Source organism: Tyto alba, unplaced genomic scaffold, assembly GCF_018691265.1.
Source record: "Tyto alba isolate M040663 unplaced genomic scaffold, T.alba_DEE_v4.0 Super-Scaffold_38, whole genome shotgun sequence".
Classification (NCBI taxonomy): Eukaryota; Metazoa; Chordata; class Aves; order Strigiformes; family Tytonidae; genus Tyto; species Tyto alba.
The window spans coordinates 18559086-18566195 of record NW_024881313.1 but is presented as its reverse complement, the minus strand read 5'-3'; positions in this window follow the sequence as shown (position 1 = coordinate 18566195).

The window sequence follows — 7110 nt, the reverse complement described above, 5'->3', positions numbered from 1 at the left end:
GTAACCTCATTGCCACTGACATCATTGGAGTCATCCATTGAGCAATTAGGGCACTGTTTTCTCTTTCAGAGTGCTCCGGAGATCATATGGAGAACCACAATGTGAAGTGACAAAGGAGTCATCCATAGAAGCTTCTCAAACCCACCGTGTACTTCTGAGTATAGTCATCGAAGAATAAATGTAAGTTCATTTGGTTTTCCTAAAGAAATTAAAAATAGGTGTTCCTGTTTACTTCAACAAAAGATCCTTTTGCCCACTTTGCATAACTTGATTATTGTACTACTTGGGAGGGGAGGCCGAGGCTGACTCTAACACTGCAAATAGTAGTCACTGTCCAGCGTACAGTGGAAGGCTGATGGTCATGGTAACCATTCCTCCCGCTGCACTAGGAAGCAGCTCTGAGATCACATCTGCAAATCATTCAGATAAGTGACTTTGGTTCCACATAAAATAATCTCTTACAACTGTCCAGTTCTGGAATTTATATGTGGTTACTGTGATAAATGTTAAATGATTTTATATATATACACAACAGACAAAGGATAATCACAGGGTCAATGAAAAATGATAGTGAGGAATAGATATTGGGTGATAGGAAACAGCACACTTGTTAAACAGCTCATTTGTAGCTGTCTGCAGAAAGGAAAGGGAGGGTGAGAGTCTGCCCACGTGTTAGAGATAACAGCAGTATCAGCAATAAAAATTCTAGATGCACTAAAATCAGACAGAGCCTGAAGTCCAGATAATGTATATCCATAAGTTTTTAGGAGGGGCACATCTGCAATCCTTTCACTGACATTTTCTAGAAGTTCACAAGGGTCAAGAAGAGATTTGAATCTCATGTTTTAAAGAGGGCAAAGGACAGGAAACTGTGAACTCACAAATGGAACATTGTTTGTAGAGAAACCTGTGCACTGCTTAAGTGATTTGGCTAAAGAACACCTGGAAAGGTTCACTCTGATTAAGGAAAGCTAGAATGGTTTATAATTCATTATATTGTTTGAGGTTTTTAGAGATATTACTTCCATTGGAGTTCTTTATAGGTTTGATGACTGCTGTGAATCAGATGATACATTCATTTGTATCATAATAATGTGAATATGGTTAATGTGAAGAAACAGCACATACTACAGCTTTTCAATGCTCTAGTTGAAGTTTCAGTGGAGGTGCAAGAAAGGTTAAATGCTAGACAGAGGCCGCTGATTTCAGTGGTAGGAAAGAGGTTATAAACCAAAAGCTATTAAAATACCTTTTTTCTATGGATTTTTTTTTTCATTCTCTTTTCAAAATTCCGTTTTCATGAACATTTGGGAACGTTGTATTAAATAATTTTTAAAATAAGTATTTTATTTTTTCCTTGTTTTTTTTTACAGCAACACGATGAATCCTAGTATCTTGCAGTCAGAGCAAAATTAATTTCAGTGGCAAAGTCCACTGATACAGCAACACATCCCCTTCCAACCAGAACTGAGAATTTGGGGCAGGGAGGAGAATATGTAGTGATCACACCTGTGCCCCATGCAGCCCTCCTGCAAAGCCAGCTCTACATTTGTTGTTGCTCTCAAGAGTGTGGGGTAAAGTAGAGCTGCACCAGGAACAGACATGTCTTCACTTCTCCTGCTTGCTGAGGTGAGGTTTTCTGCCAGGCTTTATCATCTCAGGCAGAGGCGATCTTTCAGTGGGACACTCTTCTTACAGACTTTTCCCCTTCTCTCCTGAGAGTTGTTCTCCAGCCATATCTCATTCAAGTAATACTTCCTGCACTAGGGAGCTATCCCTTTCCACTCTTCTGTCAGGACTTCAGTTTTGCTTTCTCCACCAACCCCAGCCCTTTGGAAAAGGCGAAGGTTGAGGCTGGAGGCTGTCAGGTGAGGCTGCTCTGCTGGTGCATCACAGGTGCACACACAGTCAGATTTTCTAGCCCTAAAAGGTACTGTGATCGAGGAGCAAAGAGCAACTAGGATTTTTGAATACTTCCCACCTTCTAGCAGTCCTGATTAAACAGGGCTGGCTGCCAATAAAGAAGGAAAAAAAATTATTACCACTGTGTATTGGAACCTACTGGAAAATTACTTACCGCTCAGCATTGTCATTAATTCAGCAATAGATTTTCATAAGGTTTCCATTTTCACAGGCTAAGGGCCAAATTCATCCCAGATGTAACATCATTAGTGCCAATACAGCTATATTGAGTATAAATTTGGCCCCGTGATTTTAGGATCTCTGTGTGCGGGGACTCTTCTGTAGTCCATGTCACTATTTGTGTCAAACCATGAAAAGGACAATCTCTTGGAGTCACCAAGCTGTTCTTCAAAGAGAATGTATTTAAAACTAAACAGCTCAAGGTCAGGTACCTCTCCAGTGACCAAGAGCTCCACAGCCAAGAACACTTTTCCTGGTACAATGTGAGCCAGGGACAGATGAAGCTGGCGTGTAGCTAGGAGGAGGCTACACAGCCCCATAGCTGTGTGCTCTCATCCCTCCCTCAGAACCAATGCATGGCTAAAGCCCACTCAGACTGTGTGATAATTCACTATTTCTCAACTTCATATGCGGTAACTGTAGTTAGATAGAAGGTGTAGAGAGATCAAATAGGTGACCCTAAGAGGCGGAGAGGGATTAAGATGTAGACATGATTCTCAAGCAGAACTGTCATGAGGGCAGTCAAGAATATGGAGCACTAAATGTTCCCAGAATTCTCCTTATTGATAGTTTACTGCATTAAATTTAAATAGCATATGTTTCAGGCATTGTATAAATGGAAGAAAACCTAATTTGTGTGTCCAAACTACTGAGGCTTTAAAAGTACAATGATGTCTCTGACACTGCATGCTATCCTGAGTATCCTCAGGCTACCCAAGGTTTCATTCAGGTACTTGCCAATGAAAAGAGTGCTGTTAACTTTTTATGAAGAGTTGAATTTCCAAAGACACAAACCCTGCACTCAGTACAGTCAGTACCTGGCATTCCTTCTAATGAGAGCTCAAACAGCTTCTATAAAAACACCATTGATCAGGCTTTCCTATCCATGGCTCAGACATGTCTTTCAATACTCTGTTGTGCTTTGGTATTACCACCAATGAGGATAGCTTTATACTCGTGTTTAGTCAATGCTCACATTGACAAGCAAAGCCAGAAAGCACTTGCTCAATTTCTCTTCTGAGGCAGTTAAATGATCTTCACACAGTCTCTTAATTTCAGCATTACACTCACATTAACGACATTTATTCATTTAATTAGAGTTTTATGTGTGTATCTGAACACAGAATCAAGCTCAGATTTGGATTTAATTTAATTTCAAAATACTGTTCTTCCCTTTCCTTTTAAAAATTTGTTCTTTGCCAGAATTTGTATCAAAACAATACATTGGTTTTACCTGTTAAACATAGGGTTACATTTCACTCTGCACACTCATTTTTGTGTTACTGCTCTGAGTCCCTTCTGATTTTAAATACTTAAAGTTAAGCAAGTGCTTAAATATTTTGTGAGGTGGGAGCCTCAGGCCTAACAGAACTACTCAATAGACATATGAGGGTCCTTTCTCTTTTAAAGAAGGGTGAATGAGTGATGCTGAGGGTGTTTAGTGTCGTGAAAGAGCTTAGGGCTTATTCCTGGACAGAAACATTCTGTGGTTAATTTTGAAGACTTAAAGTTATGAAGAAAAAAGCGAAGAATTCTGTAAGAGGAGAAATTACATGTTTGGTTTGTTTTGCCTTTTTTTTTTTTTCTGTTCTTGTTTTAAGTCCAACATCTGAAGCTGGAAACTTCAGGCAGTTTCTGGAGTGGTTCAGAGGTAGCTCCTGTGCACCATCATGACTGGTGGTAGACCCACAGTGCTGGAAGCATTCTGTCATAGGAGATTTTCCACATGCAGTTTACAATGCTAAGCAGGTTGGTAGCTCACCCTTGTATTAGGAGCCTCAGCAGCCTTAGGAGCTGTGGAGACTTGCTACCTCCTGAGAATACTACGATCTGTTGTGACCTCGTCCCAATCCGTTGTACCCTTGAATTCTTCATTATTGGACATTTTCTGGATGAGACTATCCCTCTTCCAGCTTTTCAGCTTACAGGTTAAGGCAGGGAGAGGAACAGAGATGGGGCTAAGATGGGGCTAAAAAACACAACAACCTCCTTCAGGTGGTGACACCTTTCTCGAGGCATCTCTTTAATTTAGAGATAGGGCATAGATGGGACTGGTTAGTCCTGTGAAGGTTACTTTTCCATGTGCTGTGTCAGCAACACATCAAGAGCAGGTGAGCAGGCTGGATGCAGAGTGGGTGCCAGGGCTTACTTTGCAAGGGAGAAAACCTTCAGCTTTTCTCATTTCTTTCTTTTCAGAATGACAGAGGTGGAATACCCCAATAAGGTGTTCATTGTGTTTTTCTCATTAATTTTAGCACTTGATGGCATCTGCATTGGCCACAGTAACTGCCTTCCCCCTCTTCTAAACATTGTCTTAAAGCAGCATCTTAGAGAGCATTTCTGGCTGTCCTTGCATTCTGTGTCATATATGGTTTAGTTATGTCACATTTGATCCGTGATTTATCATTTTTTTCCCCTGTCCTCTGCCTTCTCCACTTTCCTGATGGTTTATTTTATTTTATTTTATTTTATTTTATTTTATTTTATTTTATTTTATTTTATTTTATTTTATTTTTTCTGTTTTTCTCAAACAGCCCTTGTTTAAATGCTAAGAGGCTGTTTTCATAGTAGTGTGTTTATATTTTCAACATATGTTTATTTTGGTACAGAACACTCCAAATGGCCTGGCAAAAGAAGTGGCAGCTTTTATAAATACAGCTATTACTGTAATTATTCTGATTTTTAACTTGCAGTATATTTTTATGTGACCCAAGAGATGCAAACATAAAAAATTCCATGCCACACTTAATCAAATAAGTATTACTTTGTTTAACTGTATTATCAGCAAGAAAGTCTGGTCTTGGCTTGCTGCAAGCTGATTTTTATATTTAACACCAGAGGCTTTCAAAATTTCAGCGTGCCTTTTTCAGGTAACTACAGTCAAATATCCTGGCTTTCATTAAGAATGTAGTAAGACATTCTTTTTTCCTTTTGAACTTAAGTGATTTTAATTGCAGGAGGTTTTACTGAGTAGGTAGCTCCTTTATGATTTGGATCCAGATTGCTGATTGTAACTTCCGTGGCTTCTATAAAATACTTCCCTCTCTCTAGATCCTTTACCTAGTGTGGCTCTCACCTCCCACCTCAGGCTGTTCTGGTGCAGCAAACACCCTGCAATGACATGTTTCCAATGCGTTTTCCCCTCTGTCCAAAGCACACTGGATCCAGCCCTGTATTTTCAACAGAGTTCAGTGAGTGTAGAACTAATTGAGCTTCTAAGTTTATGAGTTTGTAATGGCACAAAATTCCTTTCAGACTCTTGTTCTAGCATTCTCGTTAGTGCTGGAAAAAGGTGCAATGATACAGCAGTGTGTATTACGCACACGGCGATTCATTTCAGCAGTACGGCTTCTCAGAGCAGCCACACACTTTGTCTTAATAGAGAAATAAAAATAAATGCACAGCTAGGAAAAAGCATTAAAGTAAAAGCAGCCCATTCATGTGATGTAGATTTTGTAATGAACATTGCATTGTGTATCCATCAGATTTATGTTCATAAAAGGCCAATGTTATGCTGTATATGAGAACTACCTTTCAGTTGTGTGTTAGCATAAAGCACTTATCACTCAAGTATAAAAAGTGCTTTCTGTTGACCTCTTGCTTTCATGTCCTTTGATGGATTTTGTGTCCACATGGGAGTAAAAAGGCAATTGCAGTGATGGTCTCAAAAAACAGCAGAGAAAAAATTCAGCATAAACATTTGGTATACTTTGTTGTTATCCTGCTGTGTGACTTTGACTCCCTGATTGAAATACCATCATTCTTCTGGTGGTGGCCCAGTCTGCCACCACACGTTCTTTATGTATCATTCTTCTCCTTTTCATTCTTTGACATCAATTTTTCCATGTTTGGTAGAAAATAATAGATGTTTCTTTGGCACTGCATCTAACAGTATCTTTCATGGGACTCAGTATATGCAAACTTATTCCTCTATTTATTGCCTGAGGCTTTCTCATTTGGACTCAGAGCTGTTCCTCAGAAGAAGTTTTTATGCTAATGAAAGACCCTCTTCTTTGTTCTTTCCATTCAGGTTTTCTCCTATAGACTTGACTTTCTTAGGGACCTATTATTAGCATACCTAACACAAAAATTCTTGTGAACAAGAATCCATAAGAATGTTATTAGGAAATCATAAGGCAAGAAAAATGTGGCCCCCACTGAAAAATGTACTATTACATGCCACCTGTAGGAGAAAAGATGGAAATTTGGGTAGTTTCACACATGATCTTACAAAATTACAGTTGTGGGGGTAGAAGAGTATTGGGTTTTACGTTAAATTTTGTGCCTAGCCTATTTTTATTTGCTCTGTTTTGGCTTATTTGTCTAAGGAGGCTTTTTGTTGCCTAGACCTTTCGTAGTAATTTGTGTGAGACATTTCAGGAAGGAAAAAAATGAGGTGGTGGCAGTTAGATTTTTTCTTTTTTGACTATTCTGTAAAAAGCTGCAATGCTTAAAGTGAGTTTAGTTATGACTATTCTGATACATGGTTTTCCCCTCAGTAAGGGAGAGCTGGCCACATCTGAGACTTTCTTAAGAGAAAGGCCCAGATAAAGTCACTTACTGAACTGGAACTAGAGCTGGGATTGTTCTGCAAACAGTGAAGGAAACTATAGGTGCTCGTGAGCCAGTGGGAACATTATCAGGGACAGTATGCCAGCCTAGCTGCAACCCCATAAATTATTTTACAGTGGCAGGAGGTCTGTGGGAGTGTTTATATTTGCTGTCTGACATCTCTCTATTTCATTTTTATGATGTGTGATAGATGGCATGTTTTTATTAATCAGAGAGCTTTCATAACAGCTTCCCTCTAGATAAGGAATCAGTAAGCCAGAGAGCAGTGGCTGTCCCTTGTGAGCTGCAGCCAGGAGGACTTGGGGTGAAAGACTCCAGAATATATTTTCAAGGACTGATAGTAATTTGTTGATGCAGGGGAAAATGAGGAATTTGGAAGAAAAAGAAGGGCTCTAT